Genomic DNA, 15,395 nt, shown 5'->3' with positions numbered 1-15,395 from the left:
TTCGACCACTGGCTCTGATGCGCACTTTACGGCCATTTAAAACGTTTCATACCAGAAGCTAATTTGCCAAATGCACATTGGCTCACAAAAGCAGCATCATCACAGAGCTGCCCCTGCGAACTTTGAGAGACGCTCTCTTCACTGCGCGCTCCGTGTTGCAAAGCCCACGGCCCTCCCCCCTTCCTACGACAAACTTCAGGAAATCCAGGCATTTTGCTGTTTTGATCTCAGTCGTTAAGAGCCCGCAGCGTCTCAGAACCAGCTTGCTTTTTAGGTCTCGCTGAGCCAATGCGCATGCGTTGCTCTGCGAGAGTTAAGTAAGGGGCTTTCAAAAGTGCTCCCAAAGGCTGGAGGCGTATGAGGTACAGTGCATGTGCACCGGGTGCGCGCACCATTTGTCGGCCTGCAGCCTTTGGGAGCACTTTCGTAGCCGCTTTGATGTTCTCAGTGAGCAGTGTGGCTACTGAGAACATCAAAGCGGCCGCGAAAGTGCTCACCATTTGCCACCCCCTCCCTTATCCCACTTCCTGCTTGTTTGTTTTGCAGTTTCCCGTCAACAGTTCTCTACTATTCTTCACTCTATAGTCTTCTCTTCCTTCTCCTTCCCTTTTCTTTTTCCAATATTTCTTGCAAATCTTTTTTTCTATATAAAAGTTGTACTTATTTCCCCTCTTGAATTAATTTTTCTGTTACTTTAGTTTTCCCTCCTTTTTTCACACTTGATGTCTTTCCTTATCAATTTATTGCTTGTTTTTTTCCCCTTTCACCTTTTGGCCATTCTCCTTTTATTTTTCTCTTTCTGTTAATCATAGACGTCTATGGTCTTTCTTTTCCTTTATTTTTTTCTTTGCTCTCTTCATCCTTTCTGCACCTCTTTTTATGTTTTAAATATATATTTCCATTGTATCCCTTTCCCGGTCTGTCTTTCTGTTCCCTCCAACCTCTCCCCTATCCTTTTCTTCCCCATTTTTATTTCATTACTTCTCTTTTCCTTTCAGTTTTTCTCTCACTCTGTCACCTCCATGCTTGTCTTTTATTTCCCTCTTCCCTGAATCCCTCTGTATTGACAGGCCAGTCTGTCACCATTTTATTTATGCCATCTCACACTCTCTCCGTGCCCGTCCCTCCTATTTACACTGCCTCCTGCCCATGCTTTACTTTCTTCCCCACAGCCCATCCTTTGAACGTGAAGTCTCCAACCCCGACCAGCTTATTCCTGCCCTCGCTGTGATTTCCGCCCGAATTTTCTCCTTATCCCTGTACCGGGCCTCGCCGTTCCTATGAAGGAACTAGTCTGTCTCAGACACCAGGGCCCAGTGGGCCCCCAGCTTTATATTTGCTGGCTCGGAGCTGCTTCTCCGCCCCTTCTCTCGGTTCTTTAGAGAAGACGGGCTTTCGCTCTCCGTGAAGCATGATATTACAACTCGTTGGGTAAATGCACCTGTTGCACAAATATCGTCAATTTGTAGTTCACGTTTCTAATCTCAGGAGGTCCGATTTAGCCTTCTACCCATAAGGGGATGGGGAATGTGAAATGAGTACCACGTATATAGGTAACAATGTCACCCAAATTACAAAGAACCAGGATTTGGACAAAAAACGCCCGGAAACCTTTATTACTCGGCTCTGCTAGTGTGCTTTTCCCTTTCATGCCCCAGTTATTCCCTGCCCTGTTCCCTGTCTTTGGGTTGACCTTTTGCTCTCTGCTTCTCTCTTTTCCCCTTGCTGATTTCTTTCATATTATTACCCCTTCTTTTTGTACCTCTTAAATTGTTTTTACCCCTTTCTTCCCTATCTACACACACATTTCCTCTTTTCCTTTGTTTTTCTCTTCTCCTCCGCCCTCATTTCTATATTTCATTATTTTTTCTTTCTATTTATTCTTCTTTCCTTTCACCTTGTCTTTCTCCCCTTCCTTTCAGAGTTTTTTATTTTTGATTTTCACGTTCCCTTCACTTCTTTCATGTTTCTTCCCTTCGCTCCTTCCCACGTTCACCTCTAGACAATAATGTATCTTCTTCTTGTATATTAAAACGTTATGTTTTTTAATCTCAATTTCTGCTCTTTCTTTCTCTCCCACATGCTATCCGTCTATCCTTTCCCCCGTTGCTTCCCTCCTACCTCGTTCATTTTTTTTTCTTCTCTCTCTCTGTTTCTCGATTTGTTGTATCTGCCCCTACTTGTTTTTTATCTCCATGCATTCTTTTCAGAGCTTCGTGTGAAACTAGTGACGTCTGAATATGATTTGGGTGCGTGCATCACGTTGGTTCGCTTTAATGAAATAGACTCTGTGCCATTGTTAATGTCTTGTGCGTTGTCCGCGTTTGTGGAGGGCTGGGCTGAGCCCTTCTGATACCCCCGGGCCCCAGCCGAAGGCAGGCTCCCATATGTGCTGATCGCTTAGCCTGTGACTGGACTCTTCCCAGCACGGTGGCAGTAATGTTGCATTCTAGTAGTTGAAAGTCGTGCGACGTGCCGGTGGCCATTTTAGGATGCGCGCGCAGCCTCTGTCATTAGCGCGAAAAGCCGGAGAACAGTGGCAGCGGCTCGGCGCTCTCATTAGCGAGTTAATAACAAAATAAACCAGCGTAATTCCTCACACAAGTGTCCTGTCGTTATTGGGTACACCCACACCTCTACAATGGCGACGAGAGTGGGATGAAGAACAGGTGTACACCAAGGGAAGCTAACAAGCACAGAGGCCAAAAGCAGGACAGAGGAAGCAAACCAACAGAAGTTAAGCGCCAGGGACGACCGGCAAGGAGACAACCTGCAAGCACCAAGTAAGCAGCCATAAGTTAACACAGCATCGCTAGAGAGCGCGGCAGAGCCCACAAACCACCAACAAGAAAAAATACACAAGAGTACCCACAACAGCCCACTGCCCCACGACTGAGTGCACCAGCGCTGGCTACTTCAGGGAAGAGAGAAGGGGGAGACACAGATAGTCCCCACCAATGAACAGAGAAACAGGAGGGAACCAGGGCGCCAGGCAGTCCCGGAAGCCACGGCGATACGCCAACAGCAGAAAGGCGTGAAAAGATGTGTGCACAAGCGGCGTATGCGACAGCCTCGGTGCAATTCTTACCAAAACCAGGGGAACCCCTCATGAAATGGGAGGATTGGCGGGACTATATCGACAATTTCATAGAGGTGCTGGAGGATGAAAATGATGAGAAGTTCTCCAGCAAAAGGAAGAAGTGGATACTGTTACTCAATCTGGGACAGAGGGGCTCAGAGTTTACAAAAATCTAGTACCCAAACAACGAGGAAGCACGGACGACAACGTGTATGCCCACGCCATAGATGACAATAACGAACACTACAAGCCGATGGTTTGTGTATCAATAGACAGATTCAACTTCCAGCAGAGGAAGCAACGACAAGGAGAATCAGTGGAAGAGTATGTGGCAGCGTTAAGAAAATTGGCGGCCACATGCAAATATGATGCATGGCAAGACGAATTAATCAAGGACCAAATTGTGATGCACACCACGAGCACGGCTGTGCAGGACAAGCTGTGGGCCAGCGGGGACACCACGCTGAAGGAGGTGATGGTGATAGTCAAGAGGGCAGAATTGGCGCAGAGATGCGCAGAAGCGGCAAAGAGAGAGACGATAACAAGCCACATGGTGAACAGGGTAGAAGACGAGGAGCCCCGCAAAGACTACAGAAATAAAGGATCCTCATCTAAAGGACCTAACAAGTGGCAAGGCAACCCTGGTCCCCCGGGAAAACAGACAGGGAACAACAAGAAAGCGTGTTACAGATGCGGAAGCTGGGCCCACGAAGCTCATGGCAGGAAGTGCCCAGCATTTTGCGCCAAATGTATGTACTGTGGAATTGTAGGACACTACGAAAAGGTTTGCCGCAAGAAATCATCCAGGAACATGGTGAGATTCATCGACCAAGAACAAGAGGGCCAGGAAGAAGATGTGGAGGAGGATGATGACGTCTGTGAGGGTTGGGGTTGGGGTAATGAGAAACGCCACGAATTGAAGTCTATGAATAACCGTTTTATTCAGTCTTACAGAACTTATTAGGTCTCAGGGGTGTAAGTAGGGCAATGTCCAACAAGTCACACAATGCAAGAATCCGGGACTCCCTCCTCTGACGAACTTCCGGTGTCTTCAATTCCCGTCTTGGTTTTACCAGGGTTGGTCGCTGGTCCAGACGTAGGCTCGAGAAAAGGAAAAGAGACAGCCGCGTTAGTGGCTGGGACCGATGTGTAACGAGTGGGAGGGGGGCAGGGGAGTGAGGGATCACCAGGATACTACCACCATCTATAGCAGCCTTTTGAGTGTAGTAGGAAACACAGTGTACGGCGCTAGTGACCACCCTCAGGCTACCCCGTCCCACCCCGTGGTTTAAACAATCCCTGAAAACGCCCTCGTACCTTGTGGAGCCACACTTCTCCCCTGGAAGTGTGGCAGGGCGGCTGTTGGTATCGTTGGCCTCCTGGCTTGTCGAGTCTCTGCTCCGGGGGTCCTAGTAGCGGTTCTTCGGCACTTCCTCCTTCTTCGTCCTTGGTGTTCTCCTCGTGGATCGGCTGGTTTCCTAGAGGTTCCGCGCCGAGAAGCAGAGACGGGGCTTCCTTAAACGCCCCCGGCTCGTCTGATTGGAGTGCTGCAGATGACGTCCGCTCACCTGATTGGCTGACTGTCGGGAACGCCGGGAACACACCCGCCAGCGTCACGGAAGGCAGATGTAGTGACGGGGTCAACGAAGGCAGAGCCGGGGAAACCCAGGAAACGTCCAAAGGATCCTGCGGACGGGGTGGAAAGGAAGAAATGTTAGCAGGTACACCCCGTCCGTCCGAGTCAGGGAGCTCGTCCGAGTCAGGGAGCTCGACCTCGGGACAACGTCATACTCTGTATCTATGATCAAGTGCTGAGTGTTGACAACAAAAGATCGACCAAACCGGTGCCGGACATGACGATCGGGGGAGTACCGATAAGCATAGTGGCGGATACTGGCTCATCCTACACCATAGTCCAGAGGGCGGTGTGGAATGAAACCTTCAAACCTCACCTGGGCCCGGACCTGGAGAAATTAGACATCCGACCAGTAACATACAATGGAGATCGCATTCCCATGGTAGGATTCAGGCCATTAAAGTTTGAATTCAGAGGACGCAGCGCTGACTGCAAACTGTACATTTTGGAAAGGGGGCCCTCGGTGCTGGGGTGGCTCGACCAAGGCGACCTAGGCATCAAACTGGATCCAGGAGGGAAAGAGCAGATACTACTCACAGAAACGGAGGAGTGGCCAGACTTGGACAAGTGGAAGAGAGAGTACCCCAAAGTATTCGGAGGCACGGTGGGGAAACTAGAAAAAATCGCGCACAAGATTATCCTCAAGGAAGAAGCTGTACCGGTATCTCACAAGGTGAGAAACGTACCATTGGCAGTGAGAGAGGCGGTGCAGGAAGAACTGCAGGAACTAGAAAGGAAGGGGATCATCGAGCCGATCACCTGTGCCGTGTGGCTGGCGCCACTGGTGGTGGTTATGAAACCCAGCGGGAAGGTCAGGCTATGCGTCGACCTGCGCGAACTAAATAAGAACATTGTGGTGGAGAAGTTCCCCTTGCCAAGGATCGAGGAGATGCTAGCCAAGACTAGAGGAGTCAAGTGGTACTCCACCATTGACTTAACTTCAGCATACCATCAAATTGCATTGCACCCGGAGAGCAGGAAGTTGACGTCATTCATTACCCCCTTCGGGTGCTACCAATTTCGTCGCATGCCGTTCGGTCTAGCATCAGCGGCGGCTGTGTTTCAGAAGCTTATGCACCAATTATTCAAAAATATGGATGGCATCCAGTACTTCCAGGATGACATCCTAGTGATGGGGCGAGACAAAATAGACCACGATATGAAGTTAAGCAAAGTGCTGAAGGTACTAGAAGACAAAGGACTCACGGCAGAATGGCCCAAGTGCCGTCTAGGCATGGAATCAGTGACCTACCTAGGGCACGAAATAGGAGTGCGAGGTATCACTCCTAAAACCGAGAACGTAAGAGCGATTTGTGAAGCACCACCACCCGCCAACAAAGAGGACGTCAGATCTTTCTTGGGTATGGCGGAATACTACAGTAAGTTCGTGCAGCATTTCACAACCAAGACGCACCACATGAGGAAACTTACCAGAGAGCACTCTGTTTTGCTGGACAGAGGAAGCCCAAGGAGAATTTGAGGCAATCAAGAAGGACGTGATAGGAGCCATTCCCCTGCAAGGATATGACCCCCAGGGCAAGACAGTGCTCACCACGGACGCCAGCGACAAGGGATTAGGCGCAATGCTGATGCAAGACCGAGGCCAAGGAGTTATGGAAACCCTCAGCTTTGCATCGCGTATGCTAAACGACACAGAAAAGAAATACAGTGTCATCGAAAATGAAATGCTGGCAGTGGTGTGGGCAATGACGAGATTCAGACAATTCCTGTGGGGCACACGGTTCCAGTTAAAGACACACCACAAACCACTGGTGAAGGTACTAATGACCAGTGGACATGCAAGTGCCTTTCCCAGGATCTCTAAAATGACGCTGAAACTACTGGAATTTAAGGTACGACGTAGAACACATCCCAGGCAGCTGGAACAGGGTCGCGGATTACGTAAGCAGGGAGGCGGCCATGGAGACTGGAGAAGAAGACCAGGCAGGTGGAGAAGAAATGGTAGCTCTGACAGAAGACCAAGAAAGAGTCACCAGTAATCAGGAGTGGAACGAAGCATACAGCAAAGACCAGACCATGCAAGAAGTGAAGACATGCATCATTAAAGGGTGGCCGGATAAGATGCATACCAATGAGAGACTAAAACCCTACTACGAGGTCAGGGAGGAACTGTCGGTGGATGACCAAGGAGTGTTCATTTACAGAGGAGACAAAGTCATACCTCCTGCAGGCATAATCCCAAGCTTACTGGAAATACTCCACGAAGGGCATTTAAGGATAGGAAAGATGAAGCTGAGAACCAAACAAAATTACTGGTGGCCAGGCATGGACCTACCGGCTGAGCGGCACGTTAGAGATTGCACACAATGCCAGGGAGCAGACAAGACACTCAAACCCCTACGTCCAGCATTGGGAAAGTTCGATCCTCCACAGAACCCGTTGACATTGAGAGAGCATACTCTCAACCAGAAAAGGAGAGTCTGGCGGTAGTATGGGCATGTGAGCACTACCACATGTTCATCTATGGGAAGCCATTCACGATCGTAACAGACCACCAAGCACTAGTTACCATCTATGGAAACCCAAACGCCAAAATACCACCAAGAATTGAACGATGGGGGATCAGACTGATGGACTACAACTTCAAAATTGTCCACAAGCCCAGAAAGGAGCACAACCCAGCTGACTACATGTCACGACACCCGCTTCCCCATCGAGAAAATGGCACCACCATGGCAGAAGAATACCTAAATTTCATCCTAAAACAGAACACTCTGGCGCCAATAACGATTGCAGAACTAGAGCGAGAAACAAAAAGAGACCCGACAATGCAGGCAATCGGGGACGTAGTGCGGCAACAGAGATGGAGACAGTAGAACAGAGACATAAGAAGGAGAAAGTGACAAGATCACTCAAATAAAACGAGTAGAACAGAGAAATAAGAAGGAGAAGGTGACAAGATCACTAAAATACATCAACAAACAAAGGAATAAAGGTGCAACAAGGCGAAGAGACCAAAAATGCCTGAGACCAAACAAAGTGCACAGTATTGCAGACCACTGCCATTCAGCGTATCAGAGCCACAGGTGGGAATACGATGGGAGAAGTGAATCGTGAAATTTGAGCGGTACATGGAAGCAACGGACGTAGTAGAAGGAAAAAAACTAGGACTATTCCTGAATCTGGTAGGAGATGAAGTGGATGACCTTCTAATAATGCTCCCAAAGAGCGAAACAAACACATACAAAGGACTAATAAAGTGTCTGACAAATAAATGCGATCCTCAGAGAAACATTGATTTTGAAAGATATAGCTTCAACCTAGCGTTTCAGCAACCGGAGGAGTCAATGGATGACTTTGCAACAAGGCTAAGGAAATTAGTGGCCCATTGCAAATTTGAAAAATACGACAATGAGCAGGCCATCCGCCTAAGATTGATAGAAGGCTGTCATGACACAGACTTTCGTACGAGAATACTGAAGGAACCAACCACGCTAGAAAGAATTCTAGATCTAGCGAGAGCTGAAGCAAGGGCGATGGCACATGCAAGACAAATGGACCGAAGAGAGGAGCAAGTACACAGAATGACAGACACAGTTCGAACTGGAAACTGGAAGAAAGGGTCGAAGGACAAGGCGACAAGAAAACAAGGGTCCCAGTGTTACAGATGCGGGTTGGAGTTTCCACATCGAGGAGCGTGCCCAGCATTTGGTCAGATATGTCGAAAATGCAACAGAAGCAACCATTTCGCCACCATGTGCCAAGGAATGCAATTCAAGAATGAACGGGGAAGGCCAGGGAGACCGAGAACAACAACAAACCGACATGTGCGACACATGGAAGCGACCACAAGGAGCTCGTCGCTGGAGTCGGGAGATGAAAAAGAAGAAGCAGCTGAGAAAGTGGAACGCCCATACCTCATGTCCACAGACGAAGGGCATGAGGAAGAACACATCAGACTGGTGGATAAGCAGTCAATAAAGAAGACAGACTGGGTGACCATAGACGTAGGGCCACACCAAACAGAATTTGTGCTAGACAGCGGGGCCACGTGCAACATTATGTGCGCTACCGAATACGAAAAATGAAGAGAAAACCACACCTACAACCATCAAGCGTACAGTGTTTACCTGGGATGCACAAAATCCAGTAACCAACATGGGAAAATTCACGGACACCATGACGCACAAAGGTAAGACCGTCACAGAAGAAATTCATGTGCTACGAGGAGACATTCCCGCACCATGCTTACCAAGCAATGTCACAGCGAAGGTCATGGGCCTATTACAGATGACATATCACGTATCTGACAAAGGAAACATCTTACAGGAGTACCCAAAGTTAATTAAAGGACTTGGAAAGCTGAAAGGACGACAGATCACACTGCACATCAACGAATCAGTCAAACCTGTCGCCCAGCATCACCGAAGGGTACCCATCCATCTACAACCGCAGGTGGAAAAAGAAATAAAGGCACTGCTAGAACAAGACATCATCGAACCAGCTGAATGGCCAACGCCATGGGTGTCCCCAATAGTTGCTGTACCAAAAAAGGACACTGCACAAATCAGAATATGTGTGGACATGAGAATCCCCAACACAGCCATTGAAAGAGAACAACATCCGGGGCCACATCAAGATGACATGATTAGCTGCCTGACGGGAATGAGAAGATTTTCCAAGCTAGACCTATGTAAGGGGTATCACCAACTGGAGCTGGACCAACAGTCAAGATACATAACAACATTCTCAACACACCTATGTCTGTTTTGCTACAAGCGGTTAAGCTTTGGAATATCATCAGCAGCTGAGATCTTCCAGGAAATGATCAGACAGATCATTAGACCAATCAAAAACAGCCTGAACTACAGTGACGATATCCTGGTATTTGGCAGTTCGGACGAGGAACATGACAAAGCATTGAGAAAAGTATGCTCGCAGCTGGAGGAAGTGGGCCTAACAGTAAACGAAAATAAATGTGAATTGGGAAGAGAAGAACTGGTATTCTTTGGACACATCTTCTCGAAGAAAGGAATGAGACCAGATCGCAGTAAAGTGGACACCCTAGAGAAGGCAAAAGAACCAAAAGATGTAGCTGAAGTGCGCTCATTCCTCAGCCTTGCCAGCTATTGTGCGCGATACATCAAGGATTTCACAACAGTGAGCACCCCACTGCGAGAACTCATGAAGCAGGGCCAAATATTCGAATGGACCACAGAATGCAGCAAGGCATTTGAAGAAATAAGGGCGTCAGTAACGGCAGTAAACCACCTGGCCTATTTTGACACGAACTTATGCACCGAATTGACAGTGGACGCCAGCCCAGTAGGTCTTGGCGCAATACTGGCACAGCACAAACATGGAAAAGACTCGCCACGACGGATCGTAGCCTATGGAAGCAAGAGCCTGTCGGACATTGAGAGAGCATACTCTCAACCAGAAAAGGAGAGTCTGGCGGTAGTATGGGCATGTGAGCACTACCACATGTTCATCTATGGGAAGCCATTCACGATCGTAACAGACCACCAAGCACTAGTTACCATCTATGGAAACCCAAACGCCAAAATACCACCAAGAATTGAACGATGGGGGATCAGACTGATGGACTACAACTTCAAAATTGTCCACAAGCCCAGAAAGGAGCACAACCCAGCTGACTACATGTCACGACACCCATTTCCCCATCGAGAAAATGGCACCACCATGGCAGAAGAATACCTAAATTTCATCCTAAAACAGAACACTCCGGCGCCAATAACGATTGCAGAACTAGAGCGAGAAACAAAAAGAGATCCGACAATGCAGGCAATCGGGGACGTAGTGCGGCAACAGAGATGGAGACACATTAACAATAACAGCCCCGCAGGAGAAGGGGTCATAAAAGAAGAACTGCTGGCCTTCAAAAAGATAAGTGAAGAACTGTCTGAAACTGAGAACGGAATTCTAATGAGAGGGTCAAGAATTGTGGTACCTTACCGACTAAGGAAAAGAACAATTGAACTAGCTCACGAGTCGCATCGAGGCATTGTAGCGACAAAGAAGATGTTGAGAGAAAAAGTGTGGTTCCCAGGACTGGACAACATGGTGGAAGAAGAAGTAGCACACTGTCATGTCTGTCAAGTAACGGGACCGCCTTCCAAACCAGCACAGTTGCAAATGTCAGAACTGCCACCGGCAGTATGGACTGAGCTGGCAGCAGACTTTTATGGACCACTAGAGACTGGAAAATACCTGTTAGTGGTCATTGATGAATTCTCAAGATTCCCAATTGTGAGTGAAATATCGTCGACATCAGCAAGTGCCACATTACCAGCGTTAGACGACATATTTGCTGCCTGGGGCTCCCCACAAACATTGAAAACGGACAATGGCCCTCCGTTTTCTGGAGAAGAATTCCGTCGATATATGGAATATTTGGGGATCAAGCATCGGAAGATAACACCCCTGTGGCCACAGGCCAACGGAATGGCAGAACGATTTATGGGGACTATAAAGAAAGCCATCCAGTGAGCAAAACTGACACAAATATCGATTGGACAAGCACTATGTCAAGTGCTGAGAGACTACAGAAACACCCCTCACAGTTTCACAGGTCGTGTTGGGACGATCAAGCAAAACAAGACTGCCTCAAATAGATGCAAAGGCAAGCACGGATCGAAGTGACATAGTGGAAAGAGATCATGAAGCTAAGAGGAAAATGAAAGAATATGCCGATAACAGGAGACACGCTTCGGAATTACAGTTAAACGAAGGAGACCTGGTGGTGGTGAGACAGAGACAACAACGGAAGTCAGACAGCCCGTTTTCCAAAGATCCGCTAGTAGTGACCAAAGTAAAAGGATCAATGGTGACGGCAGCATCTGACCATCAGAGAATAACGAGAAACAGTTCCCATTTCAAGGAGCTCAAGGTGGAAGATGAAGGACCAGTGGCAACACCACCGAAAGTGGAAAACAGAGAGCAAGAAACTAGCAGAGAGACAAGACCAAGCAGAACGTGCAGGAAACCACAAAGACTAGTTGAAGAGATGTAGAACTACGAGATCTCTCTCTCTCTCTGTCTCTCTCTCTCTCTCTGTCTCTCTCTCTCTCTCTCTCTCTCTCTCTCTCTCTCTCTCTCTCTCTCTCTCTCTCTCTTTCTCTCTCTCTCCCTCTACAGGTATCAGCAAGCAATGCGAACAAATGGGGGGGCGACAATGACGAACAGAAATGTATCAGGAACTCTTGTGTGTGACAAAGAACTTTTGTTTGTGACAAAGGGGGAGATGTAGCAGCGTGACCTTAGGGCGACAACCGACGATAGGGCACTAGGACCCTGTGGGTCACAGGGCAGTGGCCAGGTCACTGGACACCACATCCTGTAGGGACAGGAAGTGGACAGTATAGCCTAGGACCGAGCAGAGGACAGACGTGCTGCGAAGCGCTCCCGTTACATCACTTCTGCAAAATTTATAATAAACCTTAAGAAAACCAAGGTATTATGCTTTAGTAGTCATCACAAAACAGGGTCAAAGGGGAAATTCACCTGGAAACTGGAGGAAAAACCAATATCCCAGGTGGACTCATACAAATACCTAGGGTTCCAACTTGACCACACACTTAAATATAAGCAACACTTGGACCAAGGGAATACTAAAGCAAAACAACTCCTGTATGCTTTCAAAATTTTACAGAAGAAGCTAAAAGGCTGTCCAACAGGCCAGTTGCTTAAGATAATCGCAGCAAAATGTTTACCCTCAATATCATATGGGTCGGAAATTATGAATACCAAAGATGCAGCCGCCTTAAACCTAGCCCAATCGAGTTTTTTCAAGCGCCTGTTTTTAATTCCTCAGCACATTTCTCAGGCACAAGTTCGACTGGAATACGGGCTGAAAAATCAGAAACCTGCCAGACAAGGGGCGATGGTAAAATATTACTGGCGGATGAGGAAAGCGGAAGACGACACTTTAGCCCACTGCTGTTGGGAAGAAATCTAAAATCAGGCGAGGCAAAAAAACTCCATTGTTGCAGTCCTAAAAGAATCACTTGTTGATTTATATCTTGAAGAGGCATGGCATACAACAACATCATATTCCGGGTTAAAAAATATGGTAAACAGAGCAATAAAGCGAACTTCGCTACTAATTGATAAAGCTGCCTTTGCTAAGAAAAATCATGCATGGGCAGTGATTCAATCATATCAGTTTCTGAAACCCCAACCGTACTTGTCCGAACACTTCTCGCATCACAAAAAGCACTATTTGACGCTGTTGCAGTTGGGTTCGTTCCCCACAAAGGATTTAACCCCGAAATGGAAGTCAACATGGCCTACTAAAGAATGTCGCCTGTGTGAACAAGGAGAAGTCGTTATTACACCTTTTATGCATCTGCCCCGTGCTATTGGAACCTCAAAAAATAGTTCTTCGGGAGATTTTTAGGAAGCACCAATTGAGATTGTGCAGAGCTGCAGTGATACAATGCCTTGGTGGACTGTCAATTCAGCTGTCATGTCGAACCATCACCTTTTGCCAAAGAACTGGACAAAAAAGTCAATAGTCCACACGGCAAAGGTATATGGCTGACTGGTCACTCCCTTTCTGCACAGACATCAAATATCGCTCTTTTCACATCGAACTGCAATGAACTTCTTACAATGTTATCGTTTTAACTGTTGTTGTGACCAAAGCTTACGAAAGGATAATGGTTTTTACTTGTCTACATTTTCATAGATTTTAAATTCAGTTAATTATTATGTAATATGTGTTTTTCTCATGATTTTATGATTTTTAACGAAATAAAATAAAAGTAATACTTACTTACTTACTTACTCCTGTTACAGCAATAAAGAAAGCGTATACACCCACCTGCTGTCTTTTAATCTGTGAGCCGACCGCATCTTAAAAGACACAACACTTATTTCTTACCGCCCACAGAGCAGCGCCTAACTTCTGTTAACTTTCTACCAGTGCGTTGAAGTGTTTGGTCTTGGAACCATTTTCTTCGGTTTTGCTTCCGTTTGTTGAACATAGTCGATTTGTGGCAGCGCCTTTGGGACCTTATAAGTGTTTAGTTATCCAGCACAATATCCTTGGTGCAAAAACATCAACTGTTGCATGGCTAAACACATATAAGGTTCCAAAGGCGAGACCTATTGGCTATGCCAATGTTTGATAGACATGCCATAAGAATGTGCTGTGTAGGGGTGTGCTTGATTTAATTCAATATTCTGAAGAAAGCAAGTTTGGGTTCGTCACATTTTGTGCCACAAAAACGCCAGTATTTCCATCGGCGAGACACCAATTTGCAAAGAAAACATTAACATCTGCGTTTGAGAGGAAAAAGTTTCGCCTTTTTGGGATTATTTTCGATATCTGCTGGGCACTGCCAGAAAAACTTATTTATGCAACATGACTGGTATTCGGGCGGAGGTATTGTGGGTGCCTCCCAAAATACACCTCCAGGGTCCGACCAGGCACGAAGGATGTGCTAGGTCGAATGCAATGTTTGGTAGGTGGAGTTAAACAGGACTTAACAAAAATGCACAGACACGCAGTTTTGGAAATCAAAACTACTGCCACACAAGACACTTTCTTTATACACTGCCAGCTAAAATCAGGCTGTTAATAAAGGTGGCATCTGGCCCGCATGATAGGCACTTCAGCTTTGACAAGCAGGCGAAAAGGGGATAATGTGTAGTGAAACTCCAGTTCAATTCCGTGCTGTCAGCTGGAGAAGCACGCACCCCTTAGGTCATGAAGAAGCTGTGGTGGTTGTTGTGTTCCTGGCAAACCCCCATTGCTGCACACCTGAGCTGCCACTTCGAGTGATTATTTTTGTTGTTGTTGTATTATTTATTAATATTCCCTCAATGTAGTTTAATATTTCCAGATCAACATTTTTTTATCTGCATTTAGTCGTTGAATTGTTTTCTATGCCCAAATAGTCAATCACAGCGTTTGATTTTTTGTTTTTCCCTGATCATTGCAATATGGGAAAAGTACTGCATGGTCACAAGGAATACGAGGTTAACGGACCCAGGTTAATTGGTTTGAATGTAAATCTATGCAGCATGTGGTGGCATCCTCAGGCGATCAACCTAATTTCACTGCTGCCTCCCTATGCTATTTTCTCCAGTGCCAAAGTGTAGATCCGGAGGGCTGCATCCTATCCCCACCTTGAATGTCAAGATCCCAGTGGCGGAAGCTTCGAATGGAAAGGCGGGGCCGACATCGGCCCCGTCGCACTTATGGCGGGCGCACCGGCCCCCCCTCGCTCCGGGTCTCTTGGTGAACCGGATAGTGATTGAGTCACTTCCGGGTCACGAAGGGAACAAAGGCCAGGCCGGTTAGATTCGGCCTGGCCTGCGAGGGGTTAAAAGGCCGTGCAGTGCAGGAGTCGGCCTCTTTGACTCCTGCACCACGGCCTGCCCCTTCCAGCCTCTAGGAGGCTGTAATTTATTTTTTGTTTTTCACCCTTGCAGGTCGTTGGGATTTTTAAACGGCGGGACAGCGGATCGTCGCCTTGCCGTGCCTTGGTCGAGTGGACGTGGTGCAGTGGCAAGAGCCGCGGACTCGGATCAAGAGAAGCCCGGTTTTGAGGCGAAAGGAATGGCGCAGCGGATCATGGCATGTTGCGGTAGAAGAGTGGGGGAGCAGGAAGCTGTGAGGTCTTAACGCGCTGGGCAGCGAGCATGGACTTGCATGGCGTTGCTATTTAAGGGGAGCCTGTGGCGCGTGTG

This window comes from Lissotriton vulgaris, chromosome 6 (genome assembly GCF_964263255.1).
Source record: "Lissotriton vulgaris chromosome 6, aLisVul1.2, whole genome shotgun sequence".
In the NCBI taxonomy this organism is placed as follows: Eukaryota; Metazoa; Chordata; class Amphibia; order Caudata; family Salamandridae; genus Lissotriton; species Lissotriton vulgaris.
Note: the sequence above shows the minus strand (reverse complement) of the source record.